Source organism: Papio anubis, chromosome 6 (genome assembly GCF_008728515.1).
Source record: "Papio anubis isolate 15944 chromosome 6, Panubis1.0, whole genome shotgun sequence".
Lineage (NCBI taxonomy): Eukaryota > Metazoa > Chordata > Mammalia > Primates > Cercopithecidae > Papio > Papio anubis.
In genome coordinates, this window is record NC_044981.1 from 136487314 (window position 1) to 136514800 (window position 27487).

Here is a 27487-nt window from a genome sequence, read left to right on the forward strand (position 1 = left end):
ATACCATAAAAACCCTACAGGAAAACCTAGGTAGTACCATTCAGGACATAGGCATGGGCAAAGACTTCATGTCTAAAACACCAAAAGCAACAGCAACAAAAGCCAAAATTGACAAATGGGATCTAATTAAACTAAAGAGCTTCTGCACAGCAAAAGAAACTACCATCAGAGTGAACAGGCAACCTACAGAATGGGAGAAAATTTTTGCAATCTACTCATCTGACAAAGGGCTAATATCCAGAACCTACAAAGAACTCCAACAAATTTACAAGAAAAAAACAAACAACCCCATTAAAAAGTGGGCAAAGGATATGAACAGACGTTTCTCAAAAGAGGACATTCATACAGCCAACAGACACATGAAAAAATGCTCATCAACACTGGCCATCAGAGAAATGCAAATCAAAACCACTATGAGATACCATCTCACACCAGTTAGAATGGCGATCATTAAAAAGTCAGGAAACAACAGGTGCTGGAGAGGATGTGGAGAAATAGGAACACTTTTACACTGTTGGTGGGACTGTAAACTAGTTCAACCATTATGGAAAACAGCATGGCGATTCCTCAAGGATCTAGAACTAGATGTACCATATGACCCAGCCATCCCATTACTGGGGATATACCCAAAGGATTATAAATCATGCTGCTATAAAGACACATGCAAATGTATGTTTATTGCGGCACTATTCACAATAGCAAAGACTTGGAATCAACCCAAATGTCCATCAGTGACAGACTGGATTAAGAAAATGTGGCACATATACACCATGGAATACTATGCAGCCATAAAAAAGGATGAGTTTGTGTCCTTTGTAGGGACATGGATGCAGCTGGAAACCATCATTCTTAGCAAACTATCACAAGAACAGAAAACCAAACACCGCATGTTCTCACTCATAGGTGGGAACTGAACAAGCATAGATAACTTTACTTAAGTTATTCTTACACAAGATTCTGACTATCAGACAAAAATTTGGGGACAAAAAAAAAGTAAGAGAAAAACGACAGGATGTAAAGAGACAAAGCAATCAACAAAACCAGACTTGGATGTAACCCAGATGTTTCAAACTACAAGACAGAGAATTTAAAATAACTGAAAATAATATGCTAAAATAATATGCTAAAGATTTTAGAGAAAAAGTTGGACAATATCAGATATTCACATCAAGAATTTCTGATTTAGAGAATTAAAACCTATTAGAAATAATCAATTGAAAATGCTAGAAATGAGAAACGTAATAAGAGAGATTAAGAGTACCTTCAGTGGGATCATCAGTAGATGTGACATCAGTGAGGAATCAATCAGTAAACTCATGCATAGCTCAACAGAAATTACTTAAAGTGAAAACCTAAAGAGGAAAAAAGCACATCAAATAACAACAAAACATCCAAGATTTGCATTACAATAATAGTTTAATAAATATATAACCAAAACTCCAGAAGAAACAAAATAAAACATGAAGAATATTTGAAGAGATAATGTCTGAGAAAGTTTCAAATGTAATTGTAGACACCAAGATACAGATTCAGGTAGCTAAGAGAACAACACACAGGATAAATACCAAAAATTTGATGTCACTTCACTGAGTTAACAACAACAGCAAGAAACACAGATGTATATCTGATAAAGGACTGATATCCCAAGTGTAAAATAATAAATCCTACAAGTAAAATTTTTCAAAGACAATATAAATTTAAAAATGGGCAGATAACTTGAATAGAGAACTCACAAAAGAAGATACATGAATAACCAATAATAAGAAAAGGTGCTCAACAACATTATCTATCAGGAAAATGTAAATTGAAACCATGATGAGATAACAGAATGATTAAAACTGAGAAGACTGCTGTTGCAGATGTGGAGTAATTGGTATTCTCATACATTTCTGTGGGGGGTGCAAAATAATACAACTACTTTGAAAAACTGTTACTCACTCTAATATAAACGTAGATGTATCCAAGCATTTGCCTTCCTAAATATATTACCAAAAGAAAGGAATATATGTATCTTTCAAAATAACTTGTTTAAGAATGTTCATAACAGTTCTATTTTTAAGAACCCCAAAATGGAAGCAACCCAAACGTCCATCGGCATTAAAATGGAAAAGAACTGGTATACACCACCACATGAATTAAATACAAAAACATTATTTGGTGGCTAAACAAACTAGATAAAATAGTAATACTTTATGATTCTGTTTTTATAAATTTTAAGAATAGGCAAAATTAACCTATGGTAATAAAAATCAGAAAAGAGTACTAAGGGATATTTACTAGAAAGGGCACCAAGAAACTTTGGAGGTGACTGAAATATTCTAACTTATGATCAGGTTGATGATTACGTAGGTCAAAATTCATTGAACTGTTCACTGAAATTTAAGAACTTTACATACATTGAATCTCTATTATATACTCAACACTAAAAAATCAAAAGAGAAACTCATAAAAGCACCATTGTAATAGTTTTTAAAAGGTTTATTAAGATATAAATGACAAATAAAAATTGTATATATTTAAAGTAATAAAAAAGAAAAACAGATGTAAAATGGCCATAATAATAAGCACGAAGATCAACTTCTTAAAATAGATTTTCTATTTAAAGCCAAAGTTAAAACTTGTAATTATTCTGTCAATACCTGGTGAAATACTACATACCATCCACTCTGCCCTTGTGCCAGCACAGTCTCCTTCAACTGCTGTTTCTCATTTGTCATTTGATATAGCTGGCCCTCCATATACCCTGGTCCCCATCCATGAATTCAACCAAAATAATATACCCTGTTGATGAGAATGTAAATTGTTCAGCCACTATGGAAAGAAGTTTGAAGATTTCTCAAAGAACTTAAAACAGAACAACCATTTGACCCAGCAATCCCATTACTAGGTATATACACAAAGGAAAAATAAATTGTTCTTCCAAAAAGACATATGCATTCATATCTTCAACACAGCATTATTCACAATAGCAAAGACATGGAATCAACCTAGATGCCCATCAGCAGTTAATTGGATAAAGAAAATATGGTACAAATACACAATGGAATATTGCACAGCCATAAAAATAAATGAAATCATGTTCTTTGGAACAACATGGATGCAGCTGGAGGCCATTATCCTAAGAAAATTAACACAGGAATGGAAAATTAAATACTGCATGTTGTCACTTATAAGTGGGAGCTAACCACTGACTACACATGGACATAGAGATGGGGACAATAGACATTGGGGGATACTAGATGTTAGAGGAAAAGGAGGGCAAAGGTTGATAAACTATATATTGGGTACTACGCTTAATATCTCGGTTATGGTATTATTCCTACCCCAAACCTCAGTGTGACACAATATACCCATGTAACAAATCTGCACATGTATCCCCTGAACCTAAAATGAAAGATGAAATAAAAAATACACTTATAAAATAATTTAAATAATAAAAGTAATAGAACTGAAAACCAACACAGTATAACTATTCATGTAGAATTTACATTGTATTAGATAGTATAAGTAATTTTATAGGAGATGATTTAAGGCATATCAGAGGATGTATATAGGTTACATGCAAATACTATGTAATCTTATATAAGGAACTTGTGTATCCTTATATTTTGGTGTATGTTGGGAGTTCAGTCCTGGAACTAATTCCTAATGGATACCAAGGGAGAACTGTATTTAATTCAGGGCATATTTTGTTTATTAATAGGTTTCACACATATTTATTTGGCACTTGCAAAGCACTAGGCATGATGCTAAGGATCAAGATGCTTCAGTGAACAAAACAGACACAGGTCTTTCCTATGAAGCCTAAATTGAAATGGGATAGACAATTAAAATTTAATTATATAAGTAAGTGTTTAACTGCAATCGTGTATGCACAATAAAGGTTATATACAAGTAGGGAAACCATAATTTGAAATCCAAACCTCAACATTTTTAAGATCAAAAAGAGGTGCTATTGGTAGTTATGTCTGCACAATAGGAGTAAATCAGGACTGTCTGAGAGAAACTAGAATGCACAGATACACACACAAGGTGTAGGAGACCAAGCAGGCTTGTAAGAAATCAAACCTAGTTTGATGAATCAACAAAAAAGGTCTTTAAAAAGTAATATACGAAATCAGCTCTGCAGAAGGTATACATCTTTTATCTACAGAGATAAAAGAGGGTTAAGAGCAGCACAGGTAAATGGAATAGGATGTGAAAAGTCTCTGAGTCAAGAGAAAGCATGGCAAGGTTGAGGAATTGAAACAAGAACAATGTAGCTCAAGTTTAGAGTTAGAATGAAAGTAATGAGATAAGTAAGTTTGATAATGTAAGAGGGAACAGGTCATGAACAATGGGGAACCTTAAAGGGTTTTAAACATCAGAATGATATAAGCATGTGTGTATTTGTATAAGAACAATCTAGGGGCAGAGTAAGGTGGCTGAATAGAGGCCTCCACTGATTGTCCATTATCTCCCACAGGAATGCTAAATTTGATAACCATCTACACACACACACACACACACACACACACAAAATCACCTTCATAAGAATCAAAAACAAGATGAGCAATCATAATACCTGGTTTTGTAATAATTTTATATTACTGAAAGAAGCACTGAAGAGGGTAGGAAAGACAGTTTTGAATCACCGAAGCCACTCTCCCTGATTCCCTGGCACCAGCCACATGGTGTGGAAAGAGAATCTGAGTGCTTAGAGGAGGAAGAACACAGAGTCCTGTGAGCCAGTGCACTGAGTTCAGTGCTTCCCTGTCACAGCAGAAAGCAAAATCAGGCTAAACTCAGTCAATGCCTACCCATGGAGGGAGCATTTAGGCTAGCCCTAGGGAGAGGAGAATTGTCCATCCTTGGGGTTAAAACTTGAGTTTCAGCAAGCCTTGCCACCATGGGCTAAAGCACTCTGGATTCCTAAATAAACTTGAAAGGCAGTCTAGGCCACAAGAACTGCATTGCCTGGGCAAGTCCTAGTGCTGTGCTGGGCTTGGAGTCAAGTGGACTTGGAGACACCAAGTGAACACCAGATAAGGTAACTAAGGAAGTACTTGCACCACCAATACCCCAACCCCAGGTAGTGCATCTTGCAGAAACAAAAGTGACTCCCTCTTTCTGCTTGAGGAGAGAACAGGAAAGAGTAAAAAGAACTTTGTCTTACATCTTAGATACTAGCTCAGCCACAATATAATAGGGGACAAGACAGATTCATGAGGACCCCATTATAGGCCCTAGATCCAAACCAACATTTCTAGACATACCCTGGGCCAGAAGGAAACCTGCTGCATTGAAGGGAAGAACCCAGTCCTGGAAGGCCTCATCATCTGCTAACTGAAGAGCCCTTGGGCTTTGAATAACCAGCAGTAACACCCAGGAAGCATGTCTTTGGTCTTGGGTGGAACTCTCAGATATGTTGGCTTCAGATGAGATCCAGCACATTCTCAGCTATGCCGGATATGGTGAGAGACTCCTTCTGCTTGAGAAAAGCAGAGAGAAAAGTAAAGGTAACTTAGTCTTGCACCTTAGGTACCATCTTGGTCGGTGTGATAGAGCACCAAGCAAGCTCTTAGAGTCCTTGATTCCAGGCCTTGGCTCTTGGATGACATTTCTGAACCTTCTCTGGGACAGAGGGAAGCTCCCTACCTTGTTTCAGCACTAGCAGCATTTAACACAAGCTGACTGAAGAGTACTTAACCCTTGAGTAAACATTGGCAGTAGACAGGCAGTGCTCCCTGTGGGCCTGAGGAGGTGGTGGTGATGGAGAGTGGCTCATCTCCAAGCAGGGTGGTACGGGGGGTGGGAAGAGTGGGAAGGATTTTGTCTTGTGGCTTGAGTATCAGCTTAGTCACAGTAGCTTAGAGCACCATCTAGATTTCTAAAGCTTCTGCCTTTAGTCCTTGGCTCCTGACAGCATCTCTGGACACATTCAGGGTCTAGGGGAGCTCACTGCCCTGAAAGGAAGGACACAAATCTAACTAGCTTCACCACCTCATGATTGTAGAGCCCTAGATTCTTGAGTGAGCAAAAGCAGTAGCCAGTTAGTGGTTACACTGGGCCTTGGGTGAGACTCAGTTCTGTGCTGGTTTCAGGTCTGACCTATCACAGTCCCAGCGGTGGTGGCCACAGGGAGCTTATGTTACCTCACCCCCAGCTCCACGTGGCCCAGCACAGAGGGAGGGACTCCATTTGTTTTGGAGAAAGTAAGGGAAGAGAACAAGAGTCTTTGCCGGATAAGCCGGAGAATTCTTACAGATCTTATCCAAGGCCACCAAGGCGTTACCTCTATAAGTCTGCAAGAACAACAGTGTTACTGGGCTAGCAGTACCTCCTGATGCAGATACAGCATAGATCACAACACCCAAGTCCCTCTGAATACCTGGAAAGTCTTCCAAAGAAAGACAAGTAGAGACAAGATAAAACTGTGAAGACTACAATAAACACCTAACTCTTCACAATGTACAGATATAAAAAAACATCTGCAAGCCTCAAGACCATCCAGGAAAACTTTACCTCATCAAACAAACTAAATAAGGCACCAAAGACCAATCTTGGAGAGACAAGATATGTGATCTTTCAGACAGAGAATTCAAAATACTTGTGTTGAGGAAACTCAAAGAAATTTAAGATAACAAATAGAAGGGATTCTGAGTTCTATGAGATAAATTTAACAAAAAGTTTGAAATATTAAAGAGACTCAAGCAGAAATTCTGGAACTGAAAAATGCAACTGGCATACTGAAGAATGTATCAGTCTCTCAATAGCAGAATTGACAAAGCAGGAGAAAAAATTTAGTGAGCTTAAAGACAGGTTATTCAAAAATACATGGTTAGAAGAGACAAGAGACAAAAGAACAAAAAACAATGAAGCATGCATACTTCTAGAAAATAGCCTCAAAATGGCAAATCTAAGAGTTATTTCCCTTAAACAGTAGAAGGGGGAGTAGAAAGTTTATTCAAAGGGATAATAAAAGAGGACTTCCCAAATCTAGAGAAAGATATCAGCATCCCACTACAAAAAGGTTATAGAATACCAAAATGATTTAACCCAAAGAAGATTACCTCAAGCATTTAATAATCAAACTCACAAAGGTCAAGGATAAAAGCAGCAAGAGAAAGAAGCAAATAACATACAATGGAGCTCCAATACATCTGGCAGCAGACATTTCAGCACAAACCTTACAGGCTAGGAGAGAGTGGCACGACATATGTAAAGTATTGAATAAAAAAAAAAATAATACCACGTTTAGTGTAGAATAGTGTATCTGGTTTAAAAGAAAAAATAAAAATCCTTCAAAGATGAAGGAGAAATAAAGACTTTCCCAGACAAACAAAATCTGAGGGATTTCATCAACACCAGACTTGTCTGACAAGAAATGCTAAAGGAAGTTCTCCAATCTGAAGGAAAGGGGTGTTAATAATCAATAAGAAATTATGTGAAGGTACAAAACTCACTGATAATAGGAAGTACACAGAAAAACACGGAATATTATTATAACACTATAATTGTGTTGTGTAAACTACTCATATTTTAAGTAGAAAAATGAAAAGACTAAACTATCAAAAATAACTACAATGTTTCAAGACATAATAGTACAATAAGATATAGATACAACGAAGAGTTAAAAAGCAGGCAAAGTTATAGAGTATTTTGGTTTCTTTTTGCCAGTTAATTGTTTGTTTGTTTATGCAATCAGTGTAAACTAGTCATCAGTTTGAAATAATAGGTTATAAGATTTTATTTGCAAATCTTATGGTAATCTCAAACCTAAAAACATACAACGGATAGACAAAAAATAAAAAGCAAGAAATTAAAACATACCACTAGAAAAAAATCACCTTCACTAAAAGGAAGATAGAAAAAAATAGAAGAAGGAAAAGAAGATCACAAAACATCCAGAGAGCAAATAACAAAATGCTCATAGTAAGTCCTTACTTATCAATAATTGCCTTAAATGTAAATGGACCAAACTCTTCAATCAAAAGACACAGAGTGGCTGAATGGATTAAAAATACCTAATGATCTGTTGCCTACAAGAAACATACTTCACCTATAAATACACATATAGACTGAAAATGAAGAGATGCAAAAAGATATCCCATGCCAATGGAAACGAAAAAAGAGCAGGAGTAGTTGTATGTATAGCAGACAAAATGGATTTCAAGATGAAAAGTATACAAAGAGACAAAGAATGTCATTATATAATGATAAAGGAGTCAATGTAGCAATAAGATATAGCAAATATAAATATATGATGCACATATACTAATATATATCTGCATATATAATTTATATATAAATATATATCCATATATAACATATATATGTATCTCCTTATATAATTTATACAGGTAAATCACCGTCAAGGACAGACTATATTAGGTCACAAAACAAGTCATGAAAAATTCCAAAAACCTGAAATAATATCAAGCATCTTCTCTGTCCACAATGGAATAAAACTACAAATTAATAAGAGAAATTTTGAAAACAACACAAACAAATGGTAATTAAACAATATGCTCCTGAAAACAAGTCAGTCATGAAGAAATTAAGAAAGAAATAGAAAAATTTCTTGAAATAAAACACAATGGAACCACAACATACCAAAACTTATGGGATACAACTAAACATTACTGAGGAAGGGGTTTATAGCTATAAGGGCCTACATCAAAAAAGAAGAAAAACTAAATAAATAACCTAACAGTGCATCTTAAAGAACTAGAAAAGCAAAAGCCAACCAAATTCAAAATCAGCAGAAGAAAATAAATAACCAATATCAGAGCAAAATTAAAGAAAATTGAAACAAAAAATGCAAACAATCAATGAAATGAAAAGTTGATTTTTTGAAAACAAACGAAATTGACAAATCTATAGCAAGACTAAAAAAATGAGAAGGTCCAAATAAATAAAATCAGAGATGAAAAAGGAGACATTACTTCCGATAGTGCAGAAATTCAAAAGATCATTAGTAGCTACTATAAGCAACAATATACCAATACATTGTAAAATCTAAAAGAAATGGATACATTCCTAGACACATACAACCTACTAAGATTGAACCATGAAGAAATCCAAAGCCTGAGCAGACCAACAGCAAATAATAAGATTGAATCTGTAATAAAAAGTCTCCCAGCAAATAAAAACCCAGGACCCAATGGCTTAACTCCTGAATTTTTCCAAACAGTTAAAGAAGTACTAATATCAAACCTACTCAAACTATTCTGAAAAATAGAGAAAGAGAAAAATACTTTCAAACTCATTCCATGAGACCAGTGTTACCCAGATGTCACAGCCAGACCAAGACACATGAGAAAAAGAATACTAGAGGCTAATATCCCTGACGAATATCAATGCAAAAATCCTCAGCAAAGTACTAGCAAACAGAATTCAACAACACACGAAAAAGATCCATGACCAAGTGAGATTTATCCCAGAGATGCAAGGATAGTTCAACATATGCAAATCAATGTGATACATCTTTCTAACAAAATGAAGGACTAAAACCGTATGATCATTTCAATTGATGCTGAAAAAGCATTTGATAAAATTCAACATCTTTTCACGAATGAAATCCTCAAAAAATTGGGTACAGAAGTAACCTACCTCAACATAATAAAAGCTATATATGCCAGACTCACAGCTAGTATCATACTGAATGGGAGAAAACTGAAAGTCTTTCATCATGGATCTGGAAAACAATAAGGATGCCCAGTTTCACCACTGTTATTCAACATAGTACCAGAAGTCCTAGCTAGAGCAATTAGACAAGAGAAAAAATAAAGGGCATCCAAATTGAAGAGGAAGGAGTCAAATTATCGTTCTTTGCAGATGATAGGATCCTATATTTGGAAAAGCCTCACTCCACCAAATGACTACTAGAACTTATAAACATATTCAGTAAATACGCAGGATACCAAATCAACATTCAAAAATCAGTGGTATTTTTATATGCCAACTGCAAACAATTTGAAAAAGAAATCAAGAAAGTAATCTTTTTTATAATAGACACAAATAAAATTAAATACCAATAATTTAACCAAAGAAGTGAAAGGTTTCTACAATAAAATCTACAAAACATTGATGAAAGAAATTGAAGAAGAAACAAAAAATGGAAAGATATTTCATGTCCAGGGGATTGGAAGAATCAATATCATTAAAATTTCCATATTTCCCAAAGCAATCTACAGATTCAATGCAATCCCTAACAAAATACCAATGACATTCTTCACAGAATTAGAAAAAATTGTCCTAAAATTTATATGGGATCAGAAAAGACCTAGAATAGTCAAAGCTATTCTAAGCAAAAAGAACACAACTGGAGGAATCACATTACCCGATTTCAAATAATGCTACAGAGCTATAGTACCCAAAACAGCATGGCACTGGCATAAAAACAGACATATGGGCCAGTGGAACAAAACAGAGAACCCAGAAATAAATCCATACATCTACAGTGAACTCATTTTTTACAAAGGTGTCAAAAATATACACCAGGGAAAGGACAGTTTCTTCAATAAGTGGTGGTGGGAAAACTAGATATCCCTATGCAGAAGAATGAAACTAGCCTCCTATTTCTCACCATATAACAAAAATCAAATTAAAATATATTAAAGATTTACATCTAAGACTTCAAACTATGAAAGCACTAAAAGAAAACATGGAAAAACTCTCCAGGTAATTGGAATGGGCAAAGGCTTTTGAGTAATATGCCACAAGCAGAAATGGACAAATGTGATCACAACACGTTAAAAAGCTTCTGCATAGCAAAGGAAACAATCAATGAAGTCAAAAAGACAACCCACAGAATGGGAGAAAATCTTTGTCAACCACCTATCTGAAAAGGCATTAATAAGCAGAATGTATAAGGAGCTCAAACAATTCATAGGAAAAAAATCTAATAATCTGACTAGAAAATGAGAGAAAGATCTGAAAAGATATTTTCAAAAGACATACAAATGGCCAACAGGTATATGAAAAGGTTCTCAACATCACTGATCATCAGAGAAATACATTTGAAAACTACAAAGGGATATAATCTCACGTCAATTAAAATGGCTTATATCCAAAACACAGGCAATAACAAATGCTAGCAAGGATATGGAGAAAAGGGAATGCTTGTACACTGTTGGTGGGAATGTATGTTAGTACAACCTCTGTGGAGAACAGTTTGGAGGTTTCCACAAAGTAGCAATACAGCTATAATATTATCCAGCAATTCTCCTGCTAGGTATATACCCCAAAGAAAGGAAATCAGTATATTGAAGAGGTATCTTTACTCCCATGTTAAATGCAGCTCTATTTACAACAGCCAAGATTTGGAAGCAACCTAAGTGTCCATCAAAAGATGAATGGAGGGATTGCATTGGGAGTTATACCTGATGTAAATGACGAGTTGATGGGTGCTGACGAGTTGATGCGTGCAGCACAGCAGCATGGCACAGGTATACATATGTAACAAACCTGCACGTTATGCACATGTACCCTAGAACTTAAAGTATAATAATAATAATAAATAAATAAATAAATAAATAAATTTGTTTTTATTTTACTTTGAGTTCTGGGATATATGTGCAGGTTTGTTACATAGGTATACATGTGCCATGGTGGTTTGCTGCAACTATCAACCTGTCATCTAGGTTTTAAGCCTTGCATGCCTTAGGTAATAAACTATTTTTTAAAAGTAAAAAAAAAAAAAAAAAAGATGAATGGATAAAGAAAATGAGGTACATATACACAATGGAGTATTTTTCAGCCATAAAAAATAATATTATGTAATTTATGACAACATAAATTGCACTGGAGGTTATTATGTTAAGTGAAATAAGCCAGGCAAAGAAAGACAAACATCACATCACCTGTTGTCACTTATTTGTGGGAGCTAAAAATTTAAACAAGTGACCTCATGGAGATGGTTGGAAGTATGGTTAACAGAGGTCGGGAAGGGTAGTGCATGGGGTAGGACTTGTAGGGGAAGTGGGGCTGATTAACGGGCACACAAAGAAAGTTACAAAGAATGAATAAAACCTAGTATTTCATAGCACAATTGGGTAACTATAGTCAATAATAACATAATTGTACATTTTAAAATAACTAAAAGAGTGTAATTAGTTTGTAACACAACAGATAAATGCTTAAGGGGATGGATATCCCATTTATCTTTGTGTGATTATTGTGTATTGGATGCCTGTATCAAAATATCTTTTGTGCTCCATACATATATACACGTACTATATACCCACGAAAATTCAAAATAACAAAATTTTAGAAAAGAACACTCTAGTTGCAATGTGGATAATGGATCATAAGAAGGCAAAAACAGATATGGGGAGATCAGTTAGCAAGCTATTGCAGTAGTCCAGGAAAGATGATATTGGTATGGTTTTAGGCAGGTTGCATTAGAGATGGAAAAAAAGTAATGGATTTGAAATACATTTAGAATTTGATGATTGGTTAACTATAGACTGTGAAGAAGAGTGATGAATCAAGATTGAAATCCAGCATTCTTTCTGGCTTTTGCAAAAATATGTTGTCCTTTCCTATGAATTCTAAAAAATGAATCACCTCTGAGAAAATGTGGCTACAAAGACTAGTATGTGTCATTATAATGCACACATATATCATAACTTGCATTTGTGGCAGCAGCATCTTACTTGCAGGCCATTGTTGTACCAGAGTGAAATGAATTTGGGCATTTGGGGTCAAACTTTTATTTGAAAGTCCCTTTCCAGTAACTATGAAACCTTCGGCACATTATTTAAGCTGAGTTTCACCTTCCAAATCTATAAATATTCATGTACACTGAATTAGATAATGTATATATAGTGGGAATAAAATTTAGAGATCTTAACTGGATTTTACATAATTCCTGGTTTTCACCCCATGAGGAAGGCACAAACACACACACACACACACACACACACACACAGAGCAAAGGTCACGGATAACAAGGGTTTTGATTTGCTAGAGCTGAGTATCATGGAACTCAAAGAGTAAAGCCGTGAATACAACTGGACGTGTGTGTGTGTGTGTGTGTGTGTGTGTGTGTGTGTGTGTCTTGATTGCCCTGACAATGTAAATTATTTTTCACAGGCTGGATGAGATGGTGTTGCAGAAAGGGAAAAGAAAAGGATTCTTTTCTCTAGGGACATAACTAGAGAAGGCAGTTTTGAACAAAAGAATCCCAAGAAATGTTTGGGAGAAATCAGTGCCTAGTTTCCTAAAGGAAGCCTGAGGTAGAAACCTTTGGAAATGTTCCCTATTAACAAAAAAACAAAGTATTCTTATAGTAAAATTTAAAAATGTGACCAACTCATCTGCAACTGTAGATAGCAAATGTCTCCTATGTGGTCCCACATCTGTGTCATGGCAGCAGTAGAGATAGTTAGAAATTACCCTGTGTTGGAAATGAGTTGGAAGCTTTCTTGGTGTCTATCAGTTAGAAAGTGATAGGTAAAATGTAGCAAATGCATACAAGAGTATTATGTTACAGTTAGAAAAAAAACAGATTGTGTCAAAGAACAACATAGATGGATCTTTAAAAATTAGGTCTTGGGGAAAAATTAGGAAACAGAATGAGATCTACAATTTTTTTCATTGATTACTCATCCTCTTCCTCCATAATCATCAAATCTATGGAAACCCTTTGAATGCTTGCTTTTTCATCTAGTCATTCAACAAATATTTCAGTCCCTATTATGTACCAGCCCAAGAGCTACATATACACTATTCGATGTTAAACAAGAAGTGTTCAATCTTCAAGAAGCTTAAAATCTAGTAGGAGTGCCAGAAAAGTAAATAGGCAATCACAATGCAATAAAATAATTATTAGCATGTATTCATTCTCTTTCTTACCCTTTCATCTTTCCAGGTGAAATGTCAGCTTAGCAACTGATACAAAGACACACCTAAAGCCCAAATGACTATAACGACCTCCAAGTACATCAACCAAGTAAGCAATGTCTCATGCATTATCTCTCAGACAGCTGAAACTCATTAGTTTCCTTGGGCAGTCCTATAAATACGTCCTCCACCCAAACATGAACAGTAGGTCCTGACCTTAGTCAGAAAACTGACAACCAAATGTCCTGTGTGTTATATATCTGTGGTATTCACTATGACAACAAGAACCACTTCAAAAAACAATATGTGGCATTTGATAAAATAGAAGGTGCTGGAGGGAAGAGATCATCAATTCAGTAAAATTAGATCCAGCTGTGAGGCACTCAGGCTGGTGCTATCTGTAAATCGCCTTTTTCCCCCTGACTTGTACATTATAGCAATCTACTACAGATTACAAGAGCACGGCCAAAAGCCATATGTTTGGCATCATATGAATAGCATCTGGTATTTTTTAAGATACAACTAAAAATGTTGAAAACACAATAAAACAACTGTCATTCACTTAATGTTTGTGCTTATATCTTAGCTCATAGATGGTTTTATGACAAATAAACAGTTGTATAAAGTCTCAGTTTAGTCACCTTCCATTATACATTTTTTTCCTTGGTGAATTACACTTTTGTCTTTCCTTTTGGCTTGGTCTAAGTGTCCTTTTGTGCTACTGTAGATGGTGAAACATTGTATAAGCAGAATGAAGATATCTTTTGAGGTGGATTCAACCAAATAGTCTACAAGGCCATAAATATTATTTACACTCAATTATGTTTACTAAAAGTCAGTCGGGCTCTGGCTAGTATGTTTCATAAGGTCTAGAATTCAGGATTCCATCAGAGTAGTAAGGGAAAAATACATGCAGTTGGCACTTTGGAAAGTGGACATGGGCAGTTTTTCCAGCCTATATATAAACTATCATTCTTGATCAAGTCTATCCTCTGATTTGGAAACAATTTAGGCATTTTGACAAGGGTACCTGTTAATAATTGGTAACCTCAAAGTGGTTTATGTAAACCTAACAAGAGGTAGAAACTCTTAGTTACTGATTTAGGAAGACACCTAACCCCTTGCTGAAACAAATTAATTATATCGACTGATTCATGTCTTCTTTGCATCTGCCCATACAATATTGCAGTTAGGCTTAAAATTTTAAGGTAGGAATAGTGTTTCCTTTCTGTCTTCAGAAGCCAATTCAGGAAACGGTAAGTATACTAATTGCACGTGAAAGGCATATTACAGAGAGGATGGCAAAAATGTTACTATGGCTTTTTAGAAAACCACAGTTTAAAAAAATGGCAACTTTCCTCTGTAAAATTGGGATATAATTTCCCAAATCAAGGTACACTGTATATGAAACACCACATTTATACTTATTGAATACTTCTAACCACTCTTTCTTACTTCAGAGTTTACACTTTTCATTGTGATTTATTTTTGAGAGTAGCTAGTATGTGGTCTGCTCTGTAGATATGTAGATTTCATATCCAAAAAAAGATCATAATAATAACAATAAAGGTAAAGATGAATTAGGACAACTTCTCAGTGAAAAGCAGAAAGGCTTGGAATTTATGAAAAGAAAAACTAGAAAATCCCTTAATTAATTTAGTTAATTTATAATCAAAATTAAGGATTTATACTCTAGATTTATTACTTCACTTGTTGGTTAACTCTTAGTTTCTCTAAATAAATCACTTAGTCATTTAAAAATAACCAATTTATTTGTAGTAAATTATTTTTAAATTAGTGATGTTTAATGGTATTACATGGACTAAATTACAAAGTCTACTTTAATAGAGCACAGAATGTAATTTTTAATTATATTTTTTCCTACCTTGGCACTCCCATGCTACTTTATTCCAATTATAGTACTTATCAAGGTAAAATATATTTACTATAATTAGACTATGTGTTCTTCTAGTATCAAGTCCACGTCTTATTCATCTTTGTGCCCCTAGTGCCTACCTGGAAAAAGCTAACTGGTAGAGCAGTGGAGGGGGAATAAAAAAGGTTGTTGAATATACAAAAAAAAAAAAAAATCTGAAAACAAAAGAAGCTGGTCAGTTTGGAGACTGTTTCTCTAGTGCACACTGCACAACTATTTCATCTCTTTAAAGACGTAAACCCTAATCGGTGCCAACCTGTGAAACACAAACCCATTAAAATGGCAGAAGGCACAGTGTACATAATCCAAAGAGCAATAAAGTTGACTAATGGAACTGATGACCATTAAGTTCCAAGCAAGGAGCCTGATATAGTCAAATAGTACTGGGCATGTTTAATAGTGCACTTTACTATGTGAGTTATAGATCAGTCACTGCTAGTTTGGTGAGAGGATGGAACACGGCAGCAGATTGACATTTCCCTCACAGAGATATTCTCCCTTCATTTATATACATGGGGAGTTTGTGTTATAACTGAAAGACAGTAAATAGTCTGACTGAGGTAGATGTTACAAGTGGGAAAGAAAGTAGCCTTTGTTTCCTAGCTGACCATATGGATTAGATTTGAGCTCTTACTCTTAAATGACAGAAGGCCAAGTGGATATTAATTGGACTTAATGTTGATCCTCTGCATATCTAAAAAGATAAAATTGTACAGAATGGTTTAAAATAACTCCTGCTAATCTTGAAACTCACTCCCAAGGATAATTCCTTTTATACCTTTTGTAATATTCTATATTTCAAAATAATACATTTATACTCTCTTGGTTTATGAATTTTAGGCATTATCAACTGAATTCTAGTTATCTGAAATTTTAGCTTACCTATTGAACTAATCTCTTCTCCTCCTTCTTTTCAATATGAATGGATTCATCTGTTTTCATATTGCTATAAAGAACTGCTCAAGACTCAGTAATTTATAAAGAAAAGAGGTTTAGCTGACTCATAGTTCAGCAAGACTGGGGAAACCTCAGTCTTACAATAATGGCAGAAAGCGAAGGGGAAGCAAGGCACCTTCTTCAATAGGCAGCAGGAAGGAAAAGTGCCAAGCAAATGGGGAAGAGCCCCTTATCAAACTGTCAGATCTCATGAGAACTCACTTTCAGGAGAACAGCATAGGCAAAATGGCCCCCATGATTCAATTACCTCCACTTGATCTCTCCCTTGACATACGGGGATTATGGGGATTACAATTAAAGATGAGATTTGGGTGGGGACACAAAGCCTAACCATACCAATGAATAAGCAATATTTTGTCTTCTTTAGTAAAGTTTAAGTAATATATTTACTCATTTATTCTTTGTTGCATTAATCAAAGTAACAGTATGTCTCAAAGGACATGAGTTTGTTCTTTTTTATGGCTGCATAGTATTCCATGGCATATGCACCACATTTTCCTTATCCAGTCTTCTATTAATGGGCATTTAGGTTAATTTCATGTCTTTGCTATTGTGAATAGCACTCTGATTAACATATCTGTGCACATGTGTTCATGATAGAACAATTTATATTTCTTTGGGTATATACCCAGTAATAGGAGTGCTGGGTTGAATGGTAGTTCTGTTTTTAGTTCTTTGAGGAATTGTCACACTCCTTTCCACAATGGCTAAACTAATTTACACTCCCACCAAGAGTGTATAAGCATTCCCTCTTTGCAACCTTGCCAGCACCTATTTTTTAATTTTTTATAATAGCCATTCTCACTGGTATCAGATGGTATCTCATGGTGGTTTTGATTTACTTTTCTCCAATAATCATTCACATTGAGCTTTTTTTCATATGCTTCTCCACCAAATGTGTGCATTCCTTTGAAAAGTGTCTGTTGATGTCCTCTCTCCACTTTTTAATGGAGTTGTTTTTTCTTGTAAATTTAAGTTCCTTATAGATTCTGGATATTAGACCTTTGTCAGATGCATAGTTTGCAAAGATTTTCTCTCATTCTGTAGGTTGTCTGTTTACTCTATTGATAGTTTCTTTGGCTGTGCAGATCTTTCATTTAATTAGATTCCATTTGTCAGTGTTTGCTGTGGTTGTGATTGCTTTGCTGTCTTCATGATTAAGTCTTTGCCAAGTCCTGTGTCCAGAATGGCATTGCCTAGGTTGTCTTCCAGAGGTTTTAAAGTTTTACATTTAAGAATTTTATCCATCTTGATTTTTGTATATGGTGTAACAAAGGGGTCCAGTTTCAACTTTCTGCATATGGCTAACCAGTTATCCCAGCACATTTATTGAATAGGGAATGCTTTCCCCATTGCTTGTTTTTGTCAGCTTTGTTGAAGATCAGATGGTTGTAGGTATGCAGTCTTATTTCTGGGCTCTTTATTCTGTTCCACTGGTCTATATGTCTGTTTTTGTAATAGTACCATGATGTTTGTTTACTGTAGCTCCATAGTATAGTTTGATTGGGGAGCATGGTGCCTCCTGCTTTGTTATCTTTGCTTATGATGGCCTTGGCTATTCAGACTCCTTTTTGGTTCCATATAAATTTTTTTTAAGTGCTACAAATTTCCCTCTTAACACTGCCTTGGCTGCGTCCCAGAAATTCTGGTATGTTGTATCTTTGCTCTCATTAGTTTCAACGAACTTCTTGATTTCTGCCTTAATTTCATTATTTACTCAAAAGTCACTCAGGACCAGGTTGTTCAATTTTGATATAATTATATGGTTTTGAGTTATTTTCTTCACCTTGAATTCTATTTTTATTGCACTGTGGTCCAAGAGAGTGATTGCTATGATCTCAGTTCTGCATTTGCTGAGGATTGTTTTATGCCTGATTGTGTGATCAATTTCAGAGTATGTTTCATGTGCACAAGAGAAGAATCTATATTCTGTTGTTTGGGGATGGAGAGCTCTATAGATGTCTATCAGGTCCATTTGTTGGGTTCAGGTCCTGAATATCTGTGTTAATTTTTTGCCTTGATAACCTGTCTCATACTGTCAGTGGGTTGTTGAAGCCTCCCAGTATTACCCTCTAAGAGTCTAAGTCTCTCTGAAGGTCTGTAAGAACTTGCTTTATGAATATGGGTGCTCCTGTGTTGGGTGCATATATATTTAGGATAGTCAGATCTTCTTGTGTAATTGATTCCTTCATTATGTAATGCCCTTGTCCTTTCTGAATTTTGTTGGTTTAAGGTATGTTTTGTCTGAAATTAGCATTGCAACCCCTGATTTTTTTTTTCTTTTTTCCATTTCCTTGGTAGATTTTTCTCCATCCCTTTATTTTAAGCCTATGGATGTCACTGCATGTGAGATGGGTCTCTTAAAGACAGCATCCACTGAGTTTTGCTTCTTTATCCAGATTTCTACTCTATGCCTTCCAAGTGGGGGCATTTAGCCTGTTTACATTCAAGGTTAGTATTGATATGCATGGATTTGATCCTGTCATCAAGTGAATAGCTGGGTATTATGCTGATTTGCTTGTGTGGTTGTGTCACAGTGTCACTCGTCTCTGTACTTTAGTGTGTTTTTGTAGTGGCTGGTAATGGTCTTTTCTTTCCATATTTAGTACTTCTTTAAGGAGCTCTTATAAGGCATTTCTGGTGGGAACAAATTCCCTCAGAATTTGCTTATCTAAAAAGAATCTTATTTCTCATTCACTTATGAAGCTTAGTTTGACTGTACATAAAATTCTTGGTTGGAATTTCTTTTCATTTTATCACTGTTCAATGTAGGCCCCCAATCTCTTCTGACTTGTGGAGTTTCTGCTGAGGTCTGCTGTTACTCTGACTGACTTCCCTTTGTAGATAACCATTCTTTATCTTTAGCAGCTTCCTTCATTTCAACTTTATAGATTCTGAAGATTATGTGTCTTGGGGATGATCTTCTTGTAAAGTGTTTTGCAGGAATCCTCTGCATTTCCTGAATTTGAATGTTGGCCTCTCTAGCTTGGTTGGGGATATTCTCATGGATAACCTGAAATGTATTTTCCATTCTCTTCATCTCTTTCAGACACACAAATGAGTTGTTGACTTGGTCTCTTTACGTGATCCCATACTTCTTGGAGGCTTCTTTCATTCCATTTTTTTTTTTTATTCTTGTTAACTATCTTATTTCAGAAATTAGTCTTCAAGCTCTGAGATTCTTTCCTCAGCTTGGTATATTCTGCTGTTAATACTTGTGATTGCATTACATAATTCTTGTGGTGTGTTTCTCAGCTCCATCAGGTCAGTTACATTCTTTTCTATACTGATTTTTTCTGTCAGTCCTTTATCATTTTATTGATTCTTCACTGTCTTAGATTGAGTTTCAACATTCTCCTAAGTTTCAATTATCTTTGTTCCTATCTACATTCTGAATTCTATTTCTGTCATTTCAGCCATCTCAGCCCAGTTAAGAACTTTTACTGGAGAGCTGGTGCAATTGTTTGGAGGAAAGAAGGAACTCTGGCTTTTTGAGTTGTCAGAGTTCTTGTGCTGGTTCTTTCTCATTTTTGCGGGCTTATGTGCCTTCACTCTTTGCAGCTCCTGCCCTTTAGATATTTTTAAATCCCATTTAATGACCTTCAAGGTATTATTATTATTATTATTATTATTATTATTATTATTATTTGAGATGGATTTTCACTCATCACCCAGGCTGGAGTGCAATGATGCGATCTTGGCTCACTGCAACCTCCTCCTCCCGAGTTCAAGCGATTCTCCTGCCTCAGCTTCCCAAGTAGCTGGAATTACAGGCATGTGCCACCACACCCGGGGTTTTTTGTTGTTTTTTGTTTTTGTATTTTTAGTAGATACAGGGTTTCACCATGTTGGTCAGGCTGGTCTCAAACCCCTGACCTCAGGTGATCCACCTGCCTTGGACTCCCAAAATGCTTTGACTGCAGGTGTGAGCCACCGTGCCCAGAATTGTGCTGAGGTGGGTTCAGTCAACTAGCTTCATTTCTGCAAGATTTTAGGGAGCCAAGGTTCAGTTCAGGACTTCTGAACTGTGTGCTCTAACTTTAGGGGATTGGTATTGAGCCCTGGTTTTGTGCTCTGGTCCCTCAAGGTTAGGAACTTGCTGCACTGGCAGGACCAAGATGCTATTGGACCACTGGTCACAATACTATCATGGGTGGTGGCAGCCAAAGCACTTCATAGGGCAGTGACAGTGGGATCCATATTTATTCACATGTCAGCAGCAGCAGCAGTGCAGCAAGGTGCACGTTGGTTGGCTGGTGGCAGGGTGTTAGAGGGTGCTGAGGTGACAGCCTCCATGTGAGCATTCAGATAATGTTGGCTTTTGTTTCAAGAACACAGAGCAAAAAAAGTAGAAAAGCACTTCCCTGGGGCTTGAACAATGTTAGTCTTGACAGTGGATATTCAGGATATTTAAGGTTACTGGTTGCACTATCAGAGCTGGACACTGGATCATGAGTAACAAAGGTAGGTGCTCACATACAGTTTAATAAAAGTTTATATGCATGCATTTGGGATATCTAGTCATCAACTACATCTCTAAAGAAATGTGAGGCCCAAGGCTAAGGTCCTCTTGCCTAGTAATAAGGGTGATACTGCTGCCAACAACGGAAGTGACTCAGATGCCAGTAAAGGTCCTAAGACAACATATACAAAAAGAATAAATATCATTGTTAGACAAAAACAAAAACATTCAACAATACCTGTTGAAATATGGTAAGGAAGATTCATTAAGGACCACTGAGGGACTACAGCAACAGGATTTGTCAGTGGGGGAGAACTGGGGTAAGGGGGATTCTTCATGAAGACAGGCCAGAGTAGTTACACGTCACCTGGGGAATGGTGAAGGATTAAAGAACTTGATCAAATGTTGACAGTGATCAGATATCAAGGGTGGGAGGTTCTTGCCAAACTGTCTTAGCAGGGTTCTTTGCTAAAACTGGATTTTACAAGAAAGTACAAACACAGGCCTAGGAGAAGGTTCAGAATTCTGGCTAAAGTTCGATCAACAGAGAATCTTTGTCATTACTAACAGTGACCCTTAAAGGCTCCTATGTCATTGTTATTATTTCAGGAGAAAATAAAGTTTTAAAAATTAATAAATTTGACAAACGCTAAACTGCAACTTCCATGATGCAGGTATCATGTCTGTGGAGGTCACTACCATATACTGTGAATACTTGATGCCCAATAGGATCTTTAAAAATATTTATTAAATAAATTAGTGAATAAAACATTTTTATTTTGTCTACTATGCAATATGTGATAAGCTAGAGTTAAGACAGTGGGTGTTCCCTATCCATGGCTTCAAGGGGATACCAGAGACAAGATTCACATGCTAGAGTAGAATTCAGCAACCTCTCATCAGCCTTTCTACAACTTCTGGGACAGCTCAACCTAAAGCACAGGGAGACCCTCTGCCATAAACAACATTAGACACAACAGCAGAGCCATTGCTCATTACTAAGGTCATAGGTGAATTTCAGGGTTAAGTCAACACCAGATCTGAGTTCTCATTACTTTCAATTCAATGCACAATTTGAAAGCAAGCCAATTAATCTGAGAGGATATGTTTCAGTACTATGACAGCCTTATTCCAGCTTCAGCTTGGACTTTGGTTCCCACTACTTTCAATTCAATACACAATTTGAAAGCAAGCCAGTTAATCTAAGAGGATATGTTTCAGTACTGTAACAGCCTTATTCCAGCTTCAGCTTGGACTTTGGTTCCTACTCTGCTTCTGTTCCCGAGCTTAAATGAACTTCCAGTCTCTGTTCCAAATTGGAGTTGTGCCACAAGCATTTCCCCTGGCAAGTCACTTTAGTGATGAACTTTAGGGGTTGGTGGCACAACCCATGAACTTAATCTGGATGGGTAATTTGGAACTGGTAATGAAGCTTGGTTCAATTTATCAGCTGCCAAACCTTGATTGAAATATTTAAATTCATCCAAGCCTCAGAAAATTTATGGGAACTTTATAAAAAGAGAAAAATAAAAGTTGTTGCAATAAAATGAAACACATTTTTGGATAATGCCTACTTTTATAGCTGTCAAAGATTATACTTTTCATGGAATTATACTTTAATTCATTTGATTTTTCTTTCTCCAGAATAATCACACATACCCGGACTCCCAGTCCAGGTAATTACATGAACATGTCAACTCATTTAATGACAGCATGGAGTTTTTACCAGTTATACGTAAATAATGTACTTGTACAACTGGAAGTGATTTGCAACAACTTTGACTTATCAAGCAATACTAAGTTTAGCACTGATAGATATTAGTAAAATGTTGGATGGGATTCAGACCACATTGGTTGGAATAAACCAGTTTAGGTTTCAGGGGAAGCAGAGGGTTAGTAGCATAATAAAAATCAAGAGCATTAAATTCACCTAAAGGGCCAGGCTGACAGCCCTGGAGGCCAATATCTTTCCTTTATTCCCAAAGCATGTATAACATAGGCTTCACACTCAAGTATTAGTAAGATTTCCTCTAGCGTTCTTCCAATAAATTTAGCCATTTTCCATGAAGGAATGCCTTATATATATTAAAGAAAAAAGCCTCCACCTCATCATTTAATCTTAAAATTTCTTAATAAAAGAAAAAATATTTCCTGAGATTACAAAAACCTCCACTGTGAGTTTAAAGCACTTGGAGCTCCTTAAAGACAGAAACTATGTCTATAAGACACATTCCTCACAGAAAGGGTTTGGTCCAAGGTGGGTGTTCTACCCATGCTTATTGCATAAATGTATTAGTTAACATAATTTACTAATTTTTTCAGCATTAACATAAAAAAATTTCAATTGGAATAAGAGTTCACACATTTTGTAACTAGTACACGAAGGCCAAATACTGAAGTGCCAATTATCTACCTAAAAATATGCTGACTGAGACAATACAATGTATGTTTTACAATGTAGTATTTTTTTCTATATGCAATAGAAGGTTAAATTCTTTAAATTTCTATATACAATATTTCCATTTACAATGCCAGTGGCTAATCTTTCCTGCTTTTTTATTTAGGCTTATTTCTACATGATTTTTTTCTTAAAGAATATGATGTGTATTTCCTTTTTCTCTATAGAGTGTAGCTATGGGAATTAGAAATATTTTCAAATCGTCACATAAACACGTCTGACATTCTGCATTCTATGGATCTCACTGTATGCACACAGCTCTAATCCTCCTGTTCTGGACTTTAGGTTATACCTTGCACATAAGATTAATTACCATTCCCTGCTTTATGAACCCAAGGTGCTCCAGGCAATATATCACAGCAAGAGTAAGTTCTAAAGCAGTATGATAAACTATCTTACCATCACAGCTTTACATTATTTGGGGATAGAGTGCTCACGACCACTACCTTTTTTTTTTTTTATTTCTGCCTACATTGATTGAAGTTTATACTAGAAAAAAAAAAAAAAAAAAAAACCTCAAGGGACATTTTAACTTTAATGGTCCTTATATGTGTGGTTATAGCAGAGGGCTAAACTACTAAAATGAAGTTGTCGTACCATGGTTTTATGGTACTATAACAATAACCTGGGAATTGCATCCATGATAGAAAACTCTACAAGTGGTCAATTATCTTGTGCTCTTAGGCAGAAAAGTACTAAATGAATATATAAATAATTGTATCAATGTATGAAATCATTAGTAGCCAGTTTACAAATACACGAGCTGCAAAAAGCACAAGCCAACTAAATAACAGCACTTATCACCCATTCTAGCAAGGTCAACAATTGGAAGTATTTTGGTGGAAAAATTAAGTTTCTGTTTTCTTTCAACTAAAGGAGAAGATAATTTGTAGCACTCAGACCCTGAGGGTGCTAAAGCCAAGCTGTAGCTAATTTGGAGTTTTAAAGATGGGAGAGCTTCCCCTGGTTATTTCATACCATTTCCCCCTTTGAAAGAGTTCTTAAGCAAATGTTTACCTTGTCATCATGTGTAACTTGGGCAATATGTTCTGAGTATTACGGGGTTATGTGCTCCCCGCTGTGGGTTATTCACAAAACTTCCTCTAGTTGTTGTGCAAAGCAAGTTACTGTGAAGGTTCTCCAAGGTTCTGGTTGATTTGTGTTTGGAATAAGTCTTTTGTTGTTACTTGCTCTCTGACAGAGGAACTGGAAATTATCTGGACTTTGGAAGAGACTTTGTGATATTTGGATAATGCTCTCAAAGTGAGTGGTATATTAGCATGTGGCTTACTCATGCAGAACAAGTCAAAAGACGAATTTAAAATATATTTCTTAAAAGTCTGAGTTTTTTGAAGTCCCTAACAGTCCCAATTTTGTGGTACAACAGACTCACATTGGCTAAAAAATCTAACAAGGCCTTTAACTATCACATTCTGCAATCTGAATTTAGTAACACTGCAGAAACTGTTTCTCCCTTCCCCATAAACTTATAACAAATGCATAGTTTATTTAAGAATCACATCTTAAAAATTAAGTAGACAGTGATACCACTTGTCTGCCACTATATTTTGCCAAGGTCTAAAATAAAGTTTTTGAATAGCAACACCACAAATCTAACTCGATTCTATAATGACTAATTCTGGTCTTTTTTCTTCATAATAGGATGCTGGGTAGTAAACTGCTAAATATGTAAAGTAGTGAACACTTAATTAGGGTATATACATTTTCATAAAAGAATACATCCTTTTATTTAAATTGTGAGGATCTCTGTAATTATATAACTCCAGTTAAAAAATAGAAGTATAAATCTGATGCCCAATGTAAACAGAGGTCTGGGTCAAAAGACTCTCTAGCTCTCCCCTATTTCCCTACTCTCTACTCTCTACTCTCCACACACCACTAGAAGATGATGCTGCATTCTTTTATCATAGCTCTCTTCCTTACCCCCAAAATCTACAAATGAAATAATTAAAGAAATGATTTAATTGATGTGCTGGATAAGTTGAATATCACCTTTACCTAAAGATGTGTGCACACAGGATGAATTCATCTCAGAGTGACTTTGTCAAAACGAGAACCGACATACCAACTACAGCCCCATACCTGACATGCTGGAACACCAGGGTGCCCCCATCAGCACAAGACACTTCTGTGCTCTTCTCTCCTTTTATCAATCAATGGCACATTATTCACCATGTGGAACACTTTTTTTTGGTGCCAAATTCTGTGATTAAGGGAAAGTATTATGTGCTGTTCAGTTTGCCTTTAGGGAATATTTTAACATTTTAATACATCTAAAAACATGATTTGTGACTAGCCACAGAAATTCTAGCAAATGTGTATTCTTAAGTAATGCCCAGTTCCAAGACTTCAGCTGAAGCACCTAGTCTGGTTCTGCTCTCCTGGCTGTTCTCAATCACAGCCCTGTCAACCCTACTACTATTATTAGGGGATCTAGCTGCCTCCTGAGTTGCTACCTTTAAATAGTAATGACTGAAATGACAAGAGAGGCCTACTGTTACTAACATTTTAATACAATCCTATATTAGGGGTATGTCCTTAAAACAGTACAAGACTAGAGACAGTTGGAATCCCAAGTCAGGAACATGTTGACCCTGATGCCCATTTTATCTCAGCAGGATGATGGGCTGCCTGACACACTTATTTGGTCCCAAGTGATAACCTGGCATGTGAAGACTATCAGGAAGATAAAAATTTTTCAGCTATGCATGCAGAGATGAATGGCTATCAGCTTATATGAAACACAAAATATCTTTATGGAACCAAGTGTTTATTTCCATTCATTCACTAATTTATTCATTCACTCAACTCAGTATCAAGTAAGACTCTTGCTTGATGCTGATGTGAATGAATTAATAAGGCATAGCCAAATAAAGACTGGGTTAGTGTCTCAGCCAGTTCCATCTTCAAGACATGCATGTCATGTTTATTGATATATTCCTTTGATGAGCAACTACATTTTGAGACTTTTCCATGGCCAACTAAGGCTATAATGAGAACCAGGTTGACGGGCCCCTGCATAGGAAAGAGAGAGACAAGCTCAAAATCTTTTAAATTTCCTAGGCTGGATGAATTATAAAAAACTAGCTTCTTCATATGCCTCCTCAAACGAGTAAAGGATTAGAAATTCAGGCCTATCTATGAATGGAAATAAGATGGCCTTTGTGTAAGGCCTGAAGATAACTAAAGTAATGAAGAGTGAGAGAAAAAAGAAAAGCAGAAAGGAATGACATATAAAAGAAACAGAAGAGGAATATGGACAAGGAGCATTACAGAAAGAAGTAAAATAGGAGAGAAAAGGGGGCCAAAGGCAAAACCGGTGAAGAGCTGTGATGCCCAAGACAGGCCCTCACCAGCCATTGCACTGAATTAAGAGAAGAAAAGGCAATATGTGGAGAGCAAAGATGGCAAAGACAAAAAGGTGAGAGGCAGAGAACATCAAACTTCACACCAACTCCACCACTTTACCTAATCCACGTTGCCATCATCATCATGGAGTACTGCAATAGTGTCTTGTCATCTTTCTGACCCCTGCTTCTCTATAATTTTTTCTACACAGAATCTAAAATGAACCTCATAAAAAGTAAAAAGGCGATTATGCCTGCTCAGAACATTCAAATGCCTTCCCTTCCCACTGAGAATAAAATTCAAAGTCCTCATTACAGTTTCAGAGTGCACACATTATCTGGCCTAATTTAGCTCTTCTTCAGCATGCTACAAGGCTGGCTAACTTTCTGTTTCTTGAACACACTGGGTTTATTTTCTCTTCATGGCCTTTGTGCTCACTTGAAACTCTCTCCCATCAGATCTTCTCAAAGCTGGG

The 27487-nt window shown here is 36.0% G+C and overlaps 1 long non-coding RNA gene across 3 annotated transcripts in view; it reads left to right on the forward strand.

The window, feature by feature from the left end:
- The window catches only part of LOC116275368, a 126440-nt gene that overhangs the window by 13170 nt on the left and 85783 nt on the right, over positions 1 to 27487 (forward strand). For all 3 annotated transcript variants that reach the window (XR_004184414.1, XR_004184413.1, XR_004184412.1), the window contains exon 2: positions 13859 to 13939. This is a non-coding gene — a long non-coding RNA (uncharacterized LOC116275368). The remainder of the gene's footprint in view (positions 1 to 13858; positions 13940 to 27487) is intronic.